The sequence below is a fragment of the Pygoscelis adeliae genome, unplaced genomic scaffold (assembly GCF_000699105.1).
Source record: "Pygoscelis adeliae isolate BGI_AS28 unplaced genomic scaffold, ASM69910v1 Scaffold218, whole genome shotgun sequence".
Taxonomy (NCBI): domain Eukaryota; kingdom Metazoa; phylum Chordata; class Aves; order Sphenisciformes; family Spheniscidae; genus Pygoscelis; species Pygoscelis adeliae.
The window spans coordinates 4692861-4712368 of NW_008825433.1; the positions used below are offsets into that span (position 1 = coordinate 4692861).

Consider the following 19508-nt stretch of genomic DNA (forward strand, 5'->3'; position numbering starts at 1 on the left):
GTGTAATCTGGCCACCATATGCATGCTCTGAACTTGAACAATGTAGGTCGATGGGAGGAAGATAAATTTCAGTTTCTAAACGTTGTAGTATTTTTAGTAGTGGTTTAAGGGAATTTATTTTTAAAATTACTTTAATTGGCATTATGTCCTTTAATGAATATACTTTGGCTAGTGCTGGATTTCCAATGTTTATTTGGTGTAAATTAAAGAGAGTAACTGGAAGTAATGAAAAATTTTACCTGAATGGAGGTAAAAACTGGTTTTCCTAAAATAATTTTAATAAGCAGTCAGACAGAGAAAAGATTGTTTGATGATTGCTCTCTTTAGTTTCTAGCTCTTTGGTCTATGTAATATTTGATGCTGGGTGAGTTATTTAATTTGAGGGTCTGTTAACTTCTGCTTGTTTCAGTGTAAAAGTCCTATTTGATTCCTAAGCACCTAAGAAAGGGGGAGAAGGAGGGAGTGCAATATTACATTGGAAGCAGTGTTTCCAAAAAAAAAAAAAAAAAAGCAGGCTGGTTCCATGATAACCTCCTAATTGTGCACTTAGAAAAGCAGAATCCAAAGTCATGTCCTCATTGACTTAATTGCTAAAACACAACTGGCCTTCACAATATGACTGTTACTGAGATCAGCCTTGTCGCCATAACAGCAGTATTTTGATCTCTAATTATATGTTGTTAGAGGTGTCTCAGAGGAAGTTGCGTATATAAAGTAGGCAAAATGTTGTCATTTAGCAAGAGTCCCTCAGTACTGGAAATTGTATTGTCATTCTAACTGTTGATTAGGTGGTATTTTGGTTCAAGACACTGTCAATATTAAGGAGTCTAGCTTTTTGATAAAGCAATTATTTGTCTTTGAAACTTTTCTTTAACAAATATCCAATATTGCTCCATGAAATGCATTTTTAGCTGGAGAAAGGTGAATTTTAGGTCAGGTATCGCTCACACCCGTTTGCAAGAAGAGGCATTAGTGTCAGATGCAGTAACGCTTGTTCACTGTGTTACTTCTTTTTAGTAATTTCCTTCAGTGAACTAATGGACAATAATGGTTTCTAAAATTGTCCATGTGTTAACAAATGTTTGCTTATTCATGCAGATAGGTTTCAAGTGTTCCCCTGAATTGTTAACATGTTAATCAATTTAAAATCTGATAATTTCTGTTTTTAGAATCAACTTTTGACTGTGTACTTCTGTACAGTGAAGTACAGGGTGAGTGAAAGCATTTTTAACATTGTATGTTTCCATAATAAATGTTCTTTCCAGTTTTATTTTGCAAGCATGTTAGTGTAATTATTCAGTTTTTAATAGGGAAAAATAATTGAGATGGAAAGCACCTTGATTTGTTTTTTAAAAATTCTCAAAATTTTAGATGATTTCAAATGCAGTAGTTCTTTGAGGTAGCTGAAATCTTGGGGGTTTTTATTTTATTTTTACACAGATGTGTGGAAGAACAGTCAGCTGTGCTATAATTTACAAAGGGCTTTTAGGATTAATCCGTATATACTCAGTAATTTCTCTAGGTATGAACTCATTTTTGAGCTTTCAAAAGAAAGCAATTAACAATAATATTTGAAGATTTCAAATATCTTTTCTTGGCATTGGGGCTTTGTGATTAATACTTCATTGCAAAGTAATTGAAATTAAACTTGCCTTGGAAATAATAATTAACTTGAGATGGAGCAAATTGACTCCTCGTTTGATTTGAGGAAGTGGACTAACTCTGCTCTTGTAACTCCTGGTGTCAAATACATGGAGTGTTTGTGATAATTCTAACATGCTTACTTCAGAGTATATTTCTTTTCCAGAGTTAGTTAGATGTTAGAAATGGAAGTGTTGAATGTCACTATATATTCTTCTCTTCTTTTGTCTGTAGTTTGTTAGCAATTGGTTTTATTTTGTACACTGGGCACGTTCCTGTTTTAACTTTCTGCTTGGGTACTGCAATTCCAAATACATAGACATTGTTCCTCTAACGCTGATTTTTTTTGATACATCTTACATTTATTACAATAGTTTAGAGGCTATAAACCCATAAAGGGTAAGGACAGTAGAATGTTCCTTTTATTAAAAAAAAGTCCCATTCTTGGCTTTTAAGTTTGGAAAGGATTTATTATTACTTCTGCTGCTGATGCACTGTGTGACTGTTGGTCCATGCTTTTCCCTTCGCATGTTTTTCTTCATTAGTCAATCATGTATCTCTCTCAATTTAGTTCGACAGTGCTTTAGGAGCCTTGAATGAAAGACTGGGTAGCAAGGAGTATTTACAGCTTCTCCAGCTCTGTCCTTTAGAGAGAGGTGTTTGTTTCAAATCAGAACTTGCTCTAGGACAATATTGACCCATTGACATGTTGTTTCCAAGGATGTTCACATAGAAGGAAGTGTTTGTGGTGGGTGGAGGAAGTCTCTTTCAATCAAAGAGTTGCTATGCAATTAGAAGAGCAAGAACCGCCTGCATTACACATCTGAAAGTCTCAGGTGGTTTTGCAGCACTCTCTTGATGAAGATAGGACCCCATTATTATCCATTATTCTGTGATGCAGTCTCTCCTTTGACTATTAATGTTCTCGTGTGACTAATTCAGGAAAGACCAGAAATCTTTCTGGTGAATAATTAACACTTCCTGTCCTGCTGAAAACAAAAGGTAAAAGAAAAATACAGTCATGTATATTGTTACATAGTAAACTAAACTGATGTGTTACATCGTTCTTTCAAAATAAACTAAAATACTGGAAATTCCATCACTTACTGGCATAATGAGAATTCTGGCATTACTGGTTAGAATTCAGTTGCCTGAGCTGACATGTCTTCTGAAGTGCATCTGAAATTCAGATAACTGAAATTACTGGTTACTTTTGAAACTGCTGTAATTGGAAACCCAAACTAAACAGAACTAGACCAGGACTTTGAGAAACTTAAGCCTATAGCTTTCATGGGTTGCTATAATTTTTGGTTTCTTTTTTGTTTCTTTTTTTTTTTTTTCTTCAGATCAGGTTCCCAGCACATTGCTAGATGCTGTTCAGATGGAAAGTGATTTAGCTGCTTTCTTATTAGCATTCTTTCTGTCCTTATTATTTCAGTTTGCTGATTTAGTAGTGAGTTTCTGACTTCGTTAGCGACATGTTTGTTGCAAACTTGAATACAGAAGTGCTTTTAAGTAGTCTTTATGTTGTGGTTGGAAATGTTGAAATTGTGTGGGGATTTTTATATATAAATATACACACACAACACTTCAATTTCTTTGCAACTTTTGATACAGAATTATAAAAACAAATGGCTTCTTCTGAAGCACTCATGTAGGTGGACTGTGTAGCTAATGACTTACTGTAGCACAGAAGAATGCTCTCGTGTTTATCAATTTTCAGGATGAACAGCTGTAAAAGAAACGTTTTTGTTTGAACACTACTTTGACTGACTATTCTAATAGTATTCTTCCTGGTATGAATGTCATGAAAATTAAATCAGAGGTGATCTTGATTTTTTTTTTAAATTATTTTTGAGGACTACTTAAGGCCACTCAATCAATAAATACTGTAGTCAGTTTATGGTCCAAATGGATTTATACTCTTTTTAAGATTATGTACTAAGATTGTGACACAAACAGGAGCTCCAAAGACTTGTATTCTTTGGGTGTCTGTAAAGGCAGTTAAAGAAGGGGGTAATGGAGATGGTGTAGATGATCCTCGTCTTGGGATTTATTATTAGCTGGTTAATCAACAGTGCTTTCCTTTCTTCTGCTTAGCTTTCTTGTCCCTCATCATCTATGCAGGACAAATTCTGAAATTTAGATGTCACGTTTTTAGTAGCACAGCTGAGTATCCAGTTTGGAAAAAGTAGACCAGCTTTTGGAGACACAGGCTTTTCTTCAGTATGTGAGGAAGCTGGTCTACTTTTTCTAAGTATATACCTAGATATTACCTCTGTCCCACAAAATCAATCTTGCCTATATCCTTGGGTCAACATGGCTGCAACAAAACTACTGCTAGGACATGAAAGACAAGTGTCTTCTACCAGCTAGCTGGACAGACAGCCTGAGTTAATGTGTCTGTATGTTTGTTTTCAGCTGTTCACTTGTGGATATTGTTAAGGAACCACTGTTTCTGCTAAAATCATGTAGCATGATACACAGCAAACACTGAATGTGGTATTATCCTTACCGCAAAGCTGCTAGTTCAATTTGTACTATCTGAAGGTAGCTACAGATGTGTTTAATTCACTTTGATTCTAGTTGAGTTAGTCAAGTGTAAACACTTTCTTTGAAAGGGTATAGATAGTGTTTTATCTTCCCATAACAGAACAAAAACATCTACATAGATTGACTTGAGAAAAATGATGCTTAGAGAGCTAAAAATACAAAATTTTCATCTTCCAGTCTACTGTTTGCAGGGGATAGGGTGTTAAGTATTGGGAAGTAAGGGGACAAGAAAACAATGTACATGAAGTTCATAGTTTACATATTTGCTATTCATTAGTTTCATACTTGGAGACACCTTTTTTTTTTTTGCATTCTTTTACCTGCCACTTAATTTCCCAGACTGCTGTGGTGCATTGGTGAAAGTGGAGAGTGGGAGAAGATTGTGTGGCTCCTTTCAGAAGGGGCCTTCCATGTGTAAAAGATGCAGCTGAAGAACGTGCAGAGATTTATGATTAAAAGCTTAAAGTTGAGCAGAGTCATGGAAACATTAATTTTTCTTTCTTTTATTTTATTTTTCTTGAGACTAGAGATGACTGAAGAGTTATGGGCTGATACTGCTGCTTTCTTAATTTTTAAAACTCTGTTTAACTCCTGCTTCTATTTAGGATTCAACATTAATTTAACATAGTTAACGAAGCAGTAGAATTGCATTTTGCAGCTGCAGCCTGTCACAGTGGTTAGGTAGTTAAAACTTGCTTGTTCTCCTTGTGTACTGAGAAGGTTACACATAGCTTGGATGAGAGTTCAGGATGAGGTAATGTTACGGTGCTCATTTTTATTACCTACTGTTAATGATCACTCTGTGCTTGGTTACCGTGCCTTTGCCTAAGATTACCTTCTGAAATGCATAAAAAGCTGAGCTAATGAAACAGCCTTTGCTGTTTGCTCCGCATGCATGCGAATGAAATATTTAACTTGGCCCTGATTTCCCACTGTCTGAATTAGATGAAATAAGTTTACTGATTGTGATTTATCCCTTCAGTCTTGATTAGCAGAGGAAAATAAGAAGTTAAGGCTTGTTCCCACATTCTCTCCATGTGGGAGAATGTTATTTCAAAATAGGAAAATGATGAGGATAACATAATGGTTTCTGCGAGTGCTGCGATACCCTTGGTTTTGTTCATGTAAATAAACCTAGGCTGTCTACTTTAAACACTTATAAAATAGTAAAAGCTACCTTGTGAAGATGACAACTGTGAAGATTACAGTTTGCGTTTGCATTAATCTGGATCACCGAAGATGGAGAAGCCAAAATACCAGTCTGTGTAAAGGTTTCCTCCTCCTGTCGATGTGGGATGAAGGATGGTTTTTTTTTTTTCACTAGATGTTTAAAACCCTTGAACTTGAAAGCAAAACGTGCATGCTGAATTCTTTCTACCCTGGTAATTGAAGTGCAATTGCCTGAGACCTGGGAAGTGTGCTGTGTGAAATAGGAGAAAGGCACAATGCATTAAGTAGGGGGTCTCATCCCAACCTTACGTCTGGCACCCTTTCTGGAAAATGCTATTCTCTGCTCTGTCATGCACTGAACGGCACATGCAGCAGCTCATTTCTCATGGCTAGATGACCAGTACTAACTTAGTGGAGAAAAGTGAGCTACCTGTACAGCTGGTCCACACTGCCCTCTGCAGTAGTTGCAGTCTTACTTAGGGGTCTTTCACCTGAACAGCGGTGGAGTAAGAGCTCTTGACAGTGAGCTTTCAAGGCACAACGTGAGAAAGGCTATCACAAGCGTCTACACTCGGGAATTAATTTAGACCGTGGCAAAACATTGAGGGAGGTGGAATTGGGGAGGGTAAAGCACATTCACATTTTGATTATCCCTTTAGTTTCCTTGTTACCTTTTCTTCTAAGTCCTCACAAGTAGAAAAGAAAAACTGGGTATTTTTATCTTTGTCAGAGAATAAAACTTACCAGTTTTGGGTGACCTTGTTCTCTCTGTCCTCCAGCCATTAAATTTTAGATCTGCTGTACTTGCATAAAGGCTTCAGTTATAAATTTATAAGGAAAATGTCAAGTGGCTAGGCACAAAATTTGATCTATTTTGTTAATTATGTAGACACTGCAAACTTACCCACATACTGCTTAAAACTCTTTAGAAAAAAACCTCACTGCTTATGTGCAATTGTATTATGACGAAGCAAGGTACACATTATAGAATGGTAAATACCAGTACTTTCTATAATTTTACTTTAAATGTTGAGGGAGTAGGTAGCATATTGGAGGGTAATGTTTAAGATATTTGAGTAGTCCTGATAATTTATTTTCTTAAAACAGGCTGCTAATGGACTTTATGTAGTTCAGAAGAGTAAGCTAGTGCTTGTCTTGAATTAACTGTATGAATTAACAGAACTTGCATGTTTAAAATGCAAAAGTGGACTGATGTAGATCAAGCCAGTTAAATTTTGGAGCTTAGATTTGTGGGGCACTGATTAACTCAACAGATTGGTTATGTCAAAGTTGTTTCCAAACAAGACTTACTGCTGTTGATAGCACGTTTGATTATTAAGCTAAACACTTAACTAACCCCCCTGTGATTTAGCATGCATAGTGTTTACTTAGTTGCATTTCTCATTAGTTGGATGCTGAGAGGAGATGAGATTAGCAGGTTTTATTTATGTTTTGGCAGATTATTGTATAACACTTTCTTGTACTGCTGCACTACTAAGATCATAAAATGAATAGGAAATGCTTTTTTTTAAAAAAAAAGCCTTCTACTTGTTTCTTTGAGCTTTACATGATTTTTTTGTTATTTGTTAGTGCTAGCCATGTACACCCTGCTTTGCAGAGCTGCCACAGAGAGACTGAAATGTAAGATAAATACATTTTTCATTAAAACTTCAATTTTACTAAACATGAATTTGGGACAGCAATCATATGAAAATATTTATTTGTACTTCAGAGGCACAAAGAGCCCCCTAAACTGGAAAAATAATTTATCAAGTTGACATTATGCGAAATTGTCAACTGTAATAAATCAGTGTTCTGCACTAGAATAGTTCAAAATCCTAAAATGGAATTGCTTCCCAAAGTAATTGGGTAAAAGAGAAGTGTGATGCAACATAGACCAGGAAATACCTGAGGTTAGTAGAGGTACAAATGAGTTCAGCTACAAAAGTGTAGTTATTAGGTTGGGGAAAATGCATAGGAGACTGAAAACCAAGCTATTTGTTATCTTACTGCAAACATAAAGGGAGGTTTATGAATGGAAGGCGGGTACGGGGAATGCTGAATGCTCTCCACCGGGTGTGTCACCTGCTACTTAAAGGAGCAAAATTTGAATGGTGACTGGGTGAGAGCAGAGGGCAGGGTTGCTCGTACACTGTACAACCCATGGGTAGACATTTGAACTAAATTCCAGAGGAAGTGCAGAACAGCTTTTTGTGGCAGTGGATGGGTACTATCAAACTCCAGCTTTGGGGGACAAACAGTAAGAAAGGACTCAAACTTTATTTTACCTCTCATATGTCATTAAGAGGAGTGAGGATGATACTGGAATGCGTAAGGCTGAAAGAGATTTGTGAGAAAAATAGCTAAAACCTGATTCTGCACCTCGGAGCATGAAAATGAAAAAATTAAGTTACATTGATAGAGATCATAAATCAATGGACGTTTTCAGCCTAGAGAGCATTACAATCTCAGCTCGCTGGATTTATCTCGCTGAGATTGTTTAGCCTTTTTGTACACTTTCACATACTGAAAAGCTTAAGACTGAAATACACCCACCTGAATTCTGATCATGTAACATAGGTTCTAATGTTTTTTTTTTTCCTTTTGAAAGTTGAGTTTTGATTTATTTACTGGGAGATCATAGTTAGAGAAGCCCCGAAAATAACACGATCGGGTTAAAACCAAAAAGAACTCTTTATCTTTCATGGGTAACAAGGCAAACATAGTTCTTGTAACCGAGTGTCCTTCACTGAAAGTCCAAATATAATAAATGATTTCAAAGCATCTAAATGACTTGTGTGTCAAATCCCATTGACACTCAGGAGCCTTTGAAAATGTTGCGTTACCATCCATACTTATGTAACGTGATCAAACAGTGATGGTAGGCTTGTAGGACTGAATCCAAAGGCAAAAATGTGGTGAATATCTTAGTGGAGTGGTTTAGTTCAGTAGCAGAGTCAGCATTTGATAGGCTTGTGCATGACTTAAGTGCATTTAAAATGCAGTTGTGTAGCCCTTTTCTTTTATAAAGCATGTATATGTTTACTATTGCAGCAGTTTTTAACAACTTTGAAATGAGTTACATGTTGGAATAAATAATATAGTTTTACATTCTAATGTTTTCCCCAGCTGGCAGGATAACAGAGCGAAAACTGTTGTATATTTAATCCATAGTTCTCATTCAGTCTTGTAGTAAAATTTGAGAACATTCAAATAAAGGAACACCATAAAACAGGGTAACTAGCCATAGCTCTGTCCGTAGTTTGCACATGTGAAAATGTGTCATAAATACATGGTAACTTACTAGTATTTTAAATATCAATATGAAATGTTTTTCTGTGGCTGTGGACAGAAATGTAACTTTTCATCGTAGATGTACAGTAATTATTTAATTTCATAAGGCAGTATTTTTCGGACTTCTTACTGGTTGCTCTTTTGTGTGTTTAATTACTGGCGGAAATAATCTTGTGTATTTAAAAAAAAATATATTTTTTCCCCATTAGTAAGATTCATCACATTTATTACTGTTTCTGTTCACAAACTGTTTAGGGAGAAATACGTTCTCAGCATTACGTTCACGTTCTATTTATGACTATTTCTTTGACAGACTCTGCAGCAGTATACCTAATTTTTGTGTCGTCTGACCTATTTCCAAACAGTTTTGAGTTGGAAATGACTTTGGGTATTTGTTGTGCTTCAAAAAGATATAGTCATTTTTCTCTGTAAAAGTTGCAGATTTGTTGCGTGAGTATATTTAAAGCCCACAAAATGGTCTAAAAGTTTGAGGGAAAAATTTGGAAATCCTAAATCTAGTAGGTCTGTTCTCCTGTTGCATTTTAACTCCTGTACAAGTTTCTCTGCAGCCTCATTGTGCAATATGTTTAAGTATTGCATGGAAACTTTCTCCTGTCCTTAACCCCTTTCCTTGTGCCTTAGGCTGCGTACTGAAACAGTGTGTGGGGAGCCCTGATAGCAACAGGACTTTTCCTGAATAGGGCAATCAAGTAAATTGCTTGAAGTAGGGAACAAGACAGGGTTACTGAACACATTGACTAGTGTAGGGGAAACAATTTAGATGATGGTAATGGAAAAAAAGGTGTTTAAAATACAACTTAAGTTCAGGTATCCTGAATCAGCAGGTTCTGAAATTCACATACTTTCTTGTTAAATTCAGAGGAGAGGTGGCTGGGCAAAGAGGGAAGGGCAGTAGCTGTCATTAGTATGGATGGTTAACATTCGATGCTATGAACTTAAAAGTAGTTTGGAATATTTGTACTTTTAGCACAAGCCTTTGCCATATAATAAACAGTTGATACGTGCACCCAAAAAAGCCCCTTTAGTTTCAGCCCCTTTAGAGATGTGGATGCCTGCACTGATTAAGAAATAGTCCCTTAGTCCAGACAAGCTGTAAGTTCTAACATTCCAGGGTGTGATGTTTCATACAGTACATTTTCAAAAGCCTCAGTAACTTGGAAGATGAGTCAGTAATGAAGAAAATGCATTATTCCATTCACACAAATTCTGCTTTCGTTATTACATGCAGTATTGATAGAATGTAAAGCTTTCATACAACATAGCTTTTATAGACAAGGTTGATGTTTTTAGAGGTGTTCTGCTTTCCCCTAACCAACCTCTGAATTATTTGAGACACTTCTATAAAATCATACAGCTTTTTCATATTACAGCTATTCATATAAATGCCAGAAATACAGCTACGGTCACTGACCTTCAGTTGTATAATGGTAAGATAAAAATTTTCAAAACCTTTGGGCCTGATGTATAAAGGGCATTGCTTTGTACATCAGGGAAACTTCACTTAAGAGTGAAGACCAGAGTATTCATCTGGTTAGTCCAATTCATAGGTGCTTTTTTTTTTTTTTTTTTTTACATTAAACTGTGTAATACTTTTTTGTTCCAACTAAAAGTGATGACTCAAAATAAGCTGCTCACCTTTAAGGAACAAAAAGCAGTACAAGGAAAGACAGATATGACAGTCTGTCCCATTGGCAGCTGAGAGGAAAGAGGCAGTTTGTTCAAAAACTCTTCTTTTTTTTTCCTTTGGGCCATTCTGTCACTATTATTGAGGAGGCTTCTGGACCTTCTTGTGTGCTCTGGGATGAAATATTCACGGTGTATTACAGAAATAAACCTTGCCTGCATTATGTGACCAGTTTTAGTATAGGCGTTACAAAGGAAAAATGAAAGCTACTGCAGTGTAGCTACAGTTTTCTTGTACAGTAGCAAAAATACAAAAATGGATATAACTTCTGTTCCTCTGAAACTGCTAACAGCGATGGTTGTATTGCTGTAGCTGGTGGGTAAACTATGATAGGTGAATTAGCTAAATGCAAGCTAGAATTGTATTTGTGTCTTGAAGCTTTAGGAAAGTGTTGGTCACTGATTTGCAACTAGTAAGAAAATATGGTTTTAATAGCTAAAGTAGTGTGAAATTGTTGGGGAGATGGGAGGATTTGGGGTTTTTTTCCTTTGTTTTCGTTTCTCCCAGAGAGAGTATTGTAACAGGGAAGAACTTGTTTTACGATGTTAAGGCATTTCATCTCAAATGTGAGGGTTTAAAGAACCATGTGGTTCTAAAATATGTTTAGAAAGTTGTCCACAGAAAATGATTATTAAGCAATATATCTTTATATTATTTTGTACTCTTATGTTACTTAAACCAAGAGCTGACTGCATGAGCTTGACCGTTGCAGTGTGTTCTGTTGTACCATTTCTAGTCAGTTTAGGGTTTCCAGAGAGCGTGTTTCACAAGCCATAAATTTATGATACTAACAGTATCCTTATATTCTATAAATATACATATATATATATCACTTATATTGAAGCCATGGACCTTAGTACTTTCTTATTAACTCAAACATTTAATCTGTATAGTTGACTTTAGCAAAGCATTTGTGTTATCTTGTTTTTTTTTACACTTTAGGATATAAGGAAACAAAATTTGGTCATTTCTTGTGTGATGCTTAGAAAATTAAAAGCTTTATCAATGTTTAGCAATTCTGATAATTATAATTCTCAGATGACCCACAAATTAAATTTTGAGGAAAATTTAATCCTGAAGTCTGAAGCTTCAGCCAGTTGAAAAGTCTGAGGTCTTCACCTATGTTTTTAAAAAGGGACTGATAAAAGAAAGTCTCTCTCTTGCTTTTTTTTTTCCTGTTGTTGTTTTAACCTTTATAGACACACGTAAAGGCTTTGAAATTTGTTTTATCAATAAAGCTGTTGGGACTGTCAAACCACTACTTTGCTTCTGTTGAATTTAATAAAGTCTCAAGGCAGAAGTGGGAGCTCTTGCAAACCTTTCCTGAGGGAGCAGGAAGTGAGTTGACATATACGGTATTGTTCACTTTAGCATTGCTCAAGCATTTTGTGAATGCCTCTCTTATTCTATTTAAATAGATTAAATATTAATGTTGGATTTCCTGGAATTTTTTTTGTGATAATACCTCCTAATGTGTTCATTCTCCCACCTCCTGATCTGCTAGTTCTTACACTGAAAGGAGAAGCAGGAAAAAATAGCCCAAAGCTCTTGTAATATAGTGTAAAAAAGGAGGCAAACATACATTTTTGTGTAGATTACTCATATTTTCTTTTATTTACTGGAGAAATTTTCTGGGTTATTTTGCATATGTCATAGTGAATCCTGTAATAAGATAAGTTATAAGATTTATCCTGTTTCTCTTAATATAGTATTCAGCATTTCCCCTTCTATGAATAATGTACAAGACCACCACATCAATAAATGTATTTGCTTGCCATGTACTACTGATAGGCTCTTAATAGTACAGTCCAATTTTTGTGAGTGGTATTTGTTCCCTATAGATTTATTTGCAGACATTGCAGGCTGGATTATCATATAGTAGTACCCACCGCAGATGGCATTCACTGCAGCCTTGCAATACAAATGTAAGCAGTCTGTGATTTAACTTGGATTTTGTAGAGCTGAGGGGTGGTCTTCTGAACTTGGTGTAAATCCTGCTGTGACTCATCCATTGGTAGTGAAGTGTGGTAACCTGTTTCTGTAATACATTTCCTTTATGCAGTAAATTCTCATTAGTGTTTCTAGTAGTTCAGCTGATTCAGTGTTTACAACAGCAGGAACCCTTGTGTGCTGATAGTTTGAGTTATGAAATGTTTCACAGATGTTAGAGTACCTAGAGCATTATAAATGTTCAGTGCAAACTGGCAGAGACCCACAGAGTGCAGATTTTGTAACACAGCAGAAAGGCGGTATGCTAACTTCTGGCCTGTGTGGGTACTTTTCTGTGATGCCTCGTCATCTTAGGGGTCGTGGGTACAACCTGTTAGATGGTTATATCTGCGGTATATTTGAAAGTATATAGAGTCATCAGAGTTTTTATTGAATAAACAGTCAATTTAATTTTCTGACTTTGGCTATGTGTGAACGCCAAGGGGAAGTGAGCACCACCTAGTATAAGATGAGCAGTCTCTCCCTGACTTCCTTTGCCATTTTTGTATTGCCATGTCTGATTATTTTTTTATTTTTGAGTTCTGCAGACTTTTTAAACCAAGTGCTAAACTGAGATTTGAAGTCCAGGCCACTTTCTCTGAGAAGGTCAATTAGACACTGGAACAATTTGCCAGTTCTTCATAGGATGTGCTCAAGAAAAGACAGGTGGAATATTTACTATTAAATAACCTCCTGTATTAGTGGAGAACACTGTGGGACACAGCTGGTCTTTCTTAGAAACTCTTTTAGTTTAACCCATACCTAGCTCATACCAGAAACTTCTCTCAGGATAATAAGTGATTGTAAGAATGCTTAAGAATTATTTTTCAAAGATATTTTTAAAGTTGGCTATAGTTGCATACATATCACACCACCTGCATTACTACTTTGGCTCTCAATCACCCTAGTACCTTTAAGAAAATAAAGATTTGAGTTCTGATTAGGGAATAGTGTTGTAGATCTGACTGCCTTTTCAGCGGATAATCAAGTACATAAGCAATAGGGTTTGATGTCCATGCCTCTGGTTCTAATTTAACAAATGCTGGGGGTGTTGAGGTTCATCGGGTAGTAGCTGGAAGTATACCAGTGGGTAAATGATTTGAATGTTTGTGGTAGATTGGGAGCAGTACTGATTGACATCATAATGAATTATGTATAGTGTTTTGTTCCTTGTCAGGGATAATAGTAGCAGCATAGAAACCTTTACAGTGATGAGTGTGAGTTAAAATTGTTTTCAAATAGTGAGTCCTTTAAGCCTGTGAGATAAGTGCATGCTAAAATGTCAGATCTTCAGTCTTGTAGTTTTTAATGTCTGCACTTTATAACGTTGATTTCCTATGCTCTGTTTAGAAGATAATACCTAAAACTTGAATGCAAAAGTGCATATCCTGGTGTTAGTCGTGACCTAATACGTGGTTTAGATTGTGTGATCTCCTATGTTAGTAAATAATTTGAGAGCTATGCAATCTGGCATGGTAGCAGACCGAGTATTCTTGTGATGGCTTATTTTTCACTCCCTTATACTTCAGCTGGTAGAATGGAGTTTGCCTTACCTCAGTTTACATCTTCTACCAATGCAGACAGGATATATAGGTGAGGAGGGTACTTTTTTGAAGTTTCATGTGTCAGGGTAGTTACATTTTAAGTTTAATAAGAGAGTCAAGTTTAGACTGACAAAATCCTTGCCGTAGTTGTGAGGGTGTTAAAAGCAAAATCAGAGTGTTTACCTATAATGGTCTGTGTTTCATTTTGACTTTTAAGTTGTTTTTTTTTTTTAATTTATGTCCCCCCCCATTTATTTTAGTAATTGTCCAAAACTGCTGGACTGGGTTAGATTATGTTTGCTAATGTTTTTCTTCTGTATCCAGTTCAGTATTTTGCCTTGTTTATTTTGTTCTCTGACAATGGAGGGTTGTTCTCTGAATTGGGAGGGTGGGAGTAATGTGTGAAGAACACTGGAGAACTTTCCTGATTTTTTTTTTTTTTATTACTATGCAAAAGACAGGCTGTATGGGGAAAGATATCTGAAAGGTATCTGAAAGGTATCTGTGGATCTGTTCTTTTCCCCTGATCCTTTCTGCTCTTCCCTGGGTACAGATGCTCATACTGGAATGTAAGGGATTAATTTTCAGACATACTGCAGTTGAACATGCAGAAGAGAGAACAGTTCTTGATCACAGTCAGAAACAAAACAGTGGAGGCCTCTGGCAAGGTCCCCAGCACTATGGATATTTTAACTAAGAATGTTTTACTGGGATAGCTAGATATATTAACTACCCAATCTTAAATATTTGGGAATGAATTGCTGTTGTTTCCTTTTGCAATTTTGAGAAACAGTTTTTTATATATATTTTGAAGAGGTATAGAGAGGTGAAAGATGGAAAAAATAAGATAAACTGAGAATAATCTAGCATAAAAATGCCAGTGCAGCTCCATAAAGAACAAACTCTTGTCTGTTAGATCCAATTCGGCACCGGTGCTGTTCGTCTGTGTGGTTTTTGTGTACCGTGCTCATTCTATTTCAGTGCCTATGGAAGATACCTTATGCTGTTGACTTCTTGTTCAATGTAGCGACTGTGGTAGTGACCATATTGCTGCGGAAGAGAAGGGAAGGATTTTATTTGCCTATATAAAAGAAAAAAGGAAAAGCATCTGTATAGTTGTTAACAACATTTACGTATTATGACTCAAAATACTTTTGTTTGTGTCCTTTTGTTTTGATTGTTTCATTATTCACATAGAAAGTTAAATATGCAGATATACATACAGTCAACTTTCCCATTACAGAAAGTTATTCTTTCATCAGGTGTTTATTTTCAAGACTTTCAGTTTTCTCTGTGGAAGACGTTCATAAACATAGACTTGTAATATGCCATTTTTATTCAGTGAGTCAGGTGCGTGTTATCTTGGATTAACATGTGATAAAAGAAAATGCCAAAGACCAGACTGCATAGGATGCTCTTCATCCTGTTTTTGAAGCAGCTTTACTAATACTTAGTTGTTCTGTATTTGAACTAAATTGTGTCGTTACAATTACAGAAAGACAAGTAGCTAGACCTGTGGGCTAACTGTAGTTAATGAGAAGATTGAAGATAATAACTTAGTATTTGCTGTTAGATCAGAGATGAGCAGGTTTTAAATCTGTACTTTGCAAGTAACTTCCCCCCTGCCCCAGGAAGTGGGGTGGAGCATTGAAGGTGCTCTTTCTTCCTGAAAGAATTTGAGTACTACTTCTATTGTATTTGCTCTTGGAGATCAGGCATTTGCATTCAGAATGCTTAAAAAAAGCAAGACGTTGACACCATGGACCATTACATTCTTTTAAAGGTGTTTCTCATTTTATGCCACGTAAATTCTGGACACTATGGCTGATTTGGGCTCAGAATGTTTATTACAGCGGTGCTATACTTTGATGTGTAGTTGTTTAGCCCAGTTAAACGTATCTGAAGCATTTTTCTATTCAAGGTAAAATTGAGAAGAGTTTTGAAATAACATATCTGGATAAAGTGCAGAGTTGAGACAGCTGTTCCTCTTGGGCACATGAGTCATAGGATTTGAGGGAAGCAGCACATTTGCTTGCAGTCCTGTTGCTGAACTCTACCACATCGTTGAGTCATTAACCTTCCAGCATCCTTTACTTGGAAAGAGAATGGAATTGACCAGTGTGCCCCGAGTCAACCTCAGGTCTCAGAAATCACACTGAAAATGTAGGGGGCAGTTGAGGTTTTCAGACATTAAAATATCCTTTGTATGCTTAATGCTTTAATCATGGCTTAAAAAAAAACCAACCAAAAAAAAAAAGAAAGGATATTTTTCCTTAGGGTTTAGGTGTCATGAAGAATATGTTGAGTGTATGGATCACAAGTGACAGGGGAGGCAGAGATTCTTCTCAGGGATAGCAGGAAGAGAAAGAAGCATAATGATGTACTGCATGCTCCCTTGTGTAAAGGGTTCAAAACTTACATGGTTTGCAATGTTCCCTCTGCTACTCGGTCTTTCAAGCACTTCCAATTCATCCTGGATTTCTTAACTGTGCAGATTCCCCCCACCACTTTGGCATTTGTCTTTTAAGGGGATGATTTGGGATGGTTTATAGAGTGTACGTCATTCATAACAAGTGAAGGGTCTGAGGGCCGAAGGTAGTTTGCATGGCCAGCATCTGCTGTGTCATAGAAGCTCCTTAGAAGGCAACTTTACACTGAACACTTCTCTGAAAGGAAGATGCCGCTTTAACTATCAATAGAGCTGTAAGTAACAACTTAATCATAAGTCATCTTTCACTGAACTAGTGATGCTTAGCGTATGGCTGCTTTTGTATTTCTTTATTTGTGTTTGTGCCTAGGTGCACGTTTATGGGGAAAAAAATCCCCACCTTCTTCTAGGTTCAGATTAATATCTTGCTTTGTATGAGTCTTTCTGTTTGTCATTATCAGCCTAACTCTTGCTTAAGTGGTTTGTTTGGGTTTTTTTGAGGGCTTGTTTGCTTTTTTTTAAGTGGTGTTGCCAAACATTTATGTTTGTATTGGCTTGTTCCTTGAACTCTTTGTTGTTTTAAATTTTACCTGATTTATTTAGTTTTTTTCAGACACTTCCGAAGTTGGATGTTTAATACAAACCTCTTGAGGGAATTTTTATAAGCAGTTTTATGCTGGTTAGAAATGCTACGTTCCTTGGAATTATGCTGAACTCTGGCTTTGTGGTAGAAAAATGAGAGGAAACCTCAAGTTTAAATATCCAAAGTGTTCTTCTGGGCCAAAACCTTGTGTAAGATGTTAGTGCAAATATTATTTTATAACACTGCTGCAGTATAGCAAGCGTGTGGCACTCTGTTTCTTTACTCTGGGGTGTTTTTTGAGACTGGGAGTCTCTGCTCATTACCTGAGAGATGCAAAATCTGGTACAGACTTCTACCTGAGAGCTATTAGGAAGTTAACCAAAATTTCTGGGTAAGATAAGCATTCAAACCTGCTTGGGCTACCAGCAGGATAGTTCTGGATCGTTGAAATACAACTGACAGAATTCTGCCAGAAAGGATCTTAGTGGTTTTTGCACTGATTATGATGAGTTAACCGTGGTTTATTTTGCTTCTAAAAGTGACTTTTTTTTTTCCTCCTGTTTTTCTTTTTATCTTTTTTTTTTTATTGTACCAGCAGGGCTGAAATGCTTTCTGCCAGTATAGGAGGATCTGCTTTTAGGAATGTTTTGTTTAAATAGTTAACTGGCAGATTGCTCCTAGTGTAGACATATCCTTGATACAATTCATTTCAAATTCCTGAAGGAGCTGAAGTACTCTTATTCTCTAGAACAGCATCATGAGCTGTGGCTACAATTTCCCACCTGGGAACTGAAAATGACTGTGTGTAGTCAGGTGTAGAGGCAGCACCAACCGAAGTAAGAGCCGTGTTGCTTCCTGACTGTACAAAGCTAGCTGGGATGGAAGAAAGTGAATTTCCTCCAGCTAGCCTTTTGAAGGCTTTACTGAAACCTGTTTTAAACGGGGAGGAGGAAAAATGCCTGCTGACTTACATGCTGGTAGCTTCTTTTAGACATGTGTGTTTATGAATAGTGTTGTAAGATAGGATTGCAGGCACCTTGTCAAAATTCTTCAACTGCTTTCAAGAAGTGCTACAATTCTACCATAGCATGCGATTCCAGATGGGTTCAATAAGCAAGGAGTGCAAAGAACTGTAAAACTGAGATTGTCACTCATTCACGAAAATACACTGTTATATTGCTGCTTTTTGGGGGGGCTTAGGGAGGTCTAGAGAAGTGAGGTATCCTGCGGGACAACCTGCTCATTACTGAATAGAACGTAGCTCCTTAACAGTCTTGAAACAGCGATGCTTTCTTGCTTTGTCCAACTGATACTCTTTCTTCTTCATTCTGGCTGCTTTATTTCTGAACCTAGCTTTCTGTGCTTTAACTCATAGAAATAAATATTCAAAATAATTCTTGGGGTTCTGACTCCTCCTGTCACATCTTTTGCACATAGTACACCTTCAAGTGCTTTCTCTCTCCATAGTTAGGATGGTCAACACTTTAAATTCCTTTTTGCTTGTGTAGTGTTTGACTTGTTAGATATTAAATATAGATCTCTACAGCAAAGGAGTTTGTCTTATGATTTTGATATTCTGCTAGCTTTTGAGAGAACACTTATGGCACAGTACTTAAACCGGACTTTGTTAGTGTGTTTTGTTAATACTACGCAACAGCATTTTTTTAACTCGTTTACATAAGTTGTCCTTGTAAATGTTATTTAACATGCATACAACAGACAAGGTCTTTGAAATACTTTGCAAGGCTTTTTTTTGTGTCATTCAAAAGTTCTAACCATTCCAGGCCATTATAATGTCAGGCATTTTAAAGTACTTTTTTGTCAGAGAAAAATAACTTTGATTAAAAAAAGAAAAATGCTTCTTATGCTTTTGCGTAGAGAAGAGACAAACTGGGTTTAATTTGAGCAAGAATTAAAAGTTTTCCTATTTTTTAAGATAAATCTAGTTGTTCAGGTCAGGAAGTATTGGAATAGGTTTCCTGGGAAGGTTTGATATATAATTAGCCATGCCTTTAAGTCAGGGGACAAAATGGGTACTTTCCTGAGGTTTCTTCCAGCTTATTTTTTCTAAGAATGTTTTACTATTTAATATCTATTACTGACCCTGTGGTAAAAGGAATAACATAAATAGAATAGGCTTTTGAATGCTGCTGATCAGTGGAGCATTGGAGTGTCTGATCTGAAGAAAAAGGTAAAGTTGATAGGATTTCATATTGTAAATCACCTGAAGAAGGTGATTTTGTTGTCATAGGACAATGTTAGTTACTACCTGCAATGCACGTAAATAATAACGTCCTTGAGGAATTGGTGGAAGGTGGGTAGATCAGAACGTTCAAATTTTATTCCTACTTTTCTATTAAAGGCCTCTTGGACTCTGTTAATACTTAGTATTTCAACCTTTTTACTGTCCTTTAAACGGTAGGCTACACATCTTTGTGAAAAAGATTTTGAAGACTTGCAGAGGAATGTTTGGTATAGGATTTTGCTGCTGAGATTTCTTTAAGAAAGTGTAGACATGTATTTATAGGAATATGAAGCATTTAGCTTTGGAGGGCAACAACTTTGTAAGCTCAGCTAGAAACCCAAGTGAATCTGATCTAA

The 19508-nt window shown here is 36.4% G+C and overlaps 1 protein-coding gene across 1 annotated transcript in view; it reads left to right on the forward strand.

Moving 5' to 3' along the window:
* The first annotated feature begins 1192 nt into the window (after positions 1–1192).
* ZFAND3 (zinc finger, AN1-type domain 3) overlaps positions 1193–19508 on the forward strand; it is a 142299-nt gene continuing 123983 nt past the window's right edge. Inside the window, exon 1 of the mRNA XM_009331075.1 lies at positions 1193–1211. The gene's annotated coding sequence lies outside the window, so the exon portion shown is untranslated. The remainder of the gene's footprint in view (positions 1212–19508) is intronic.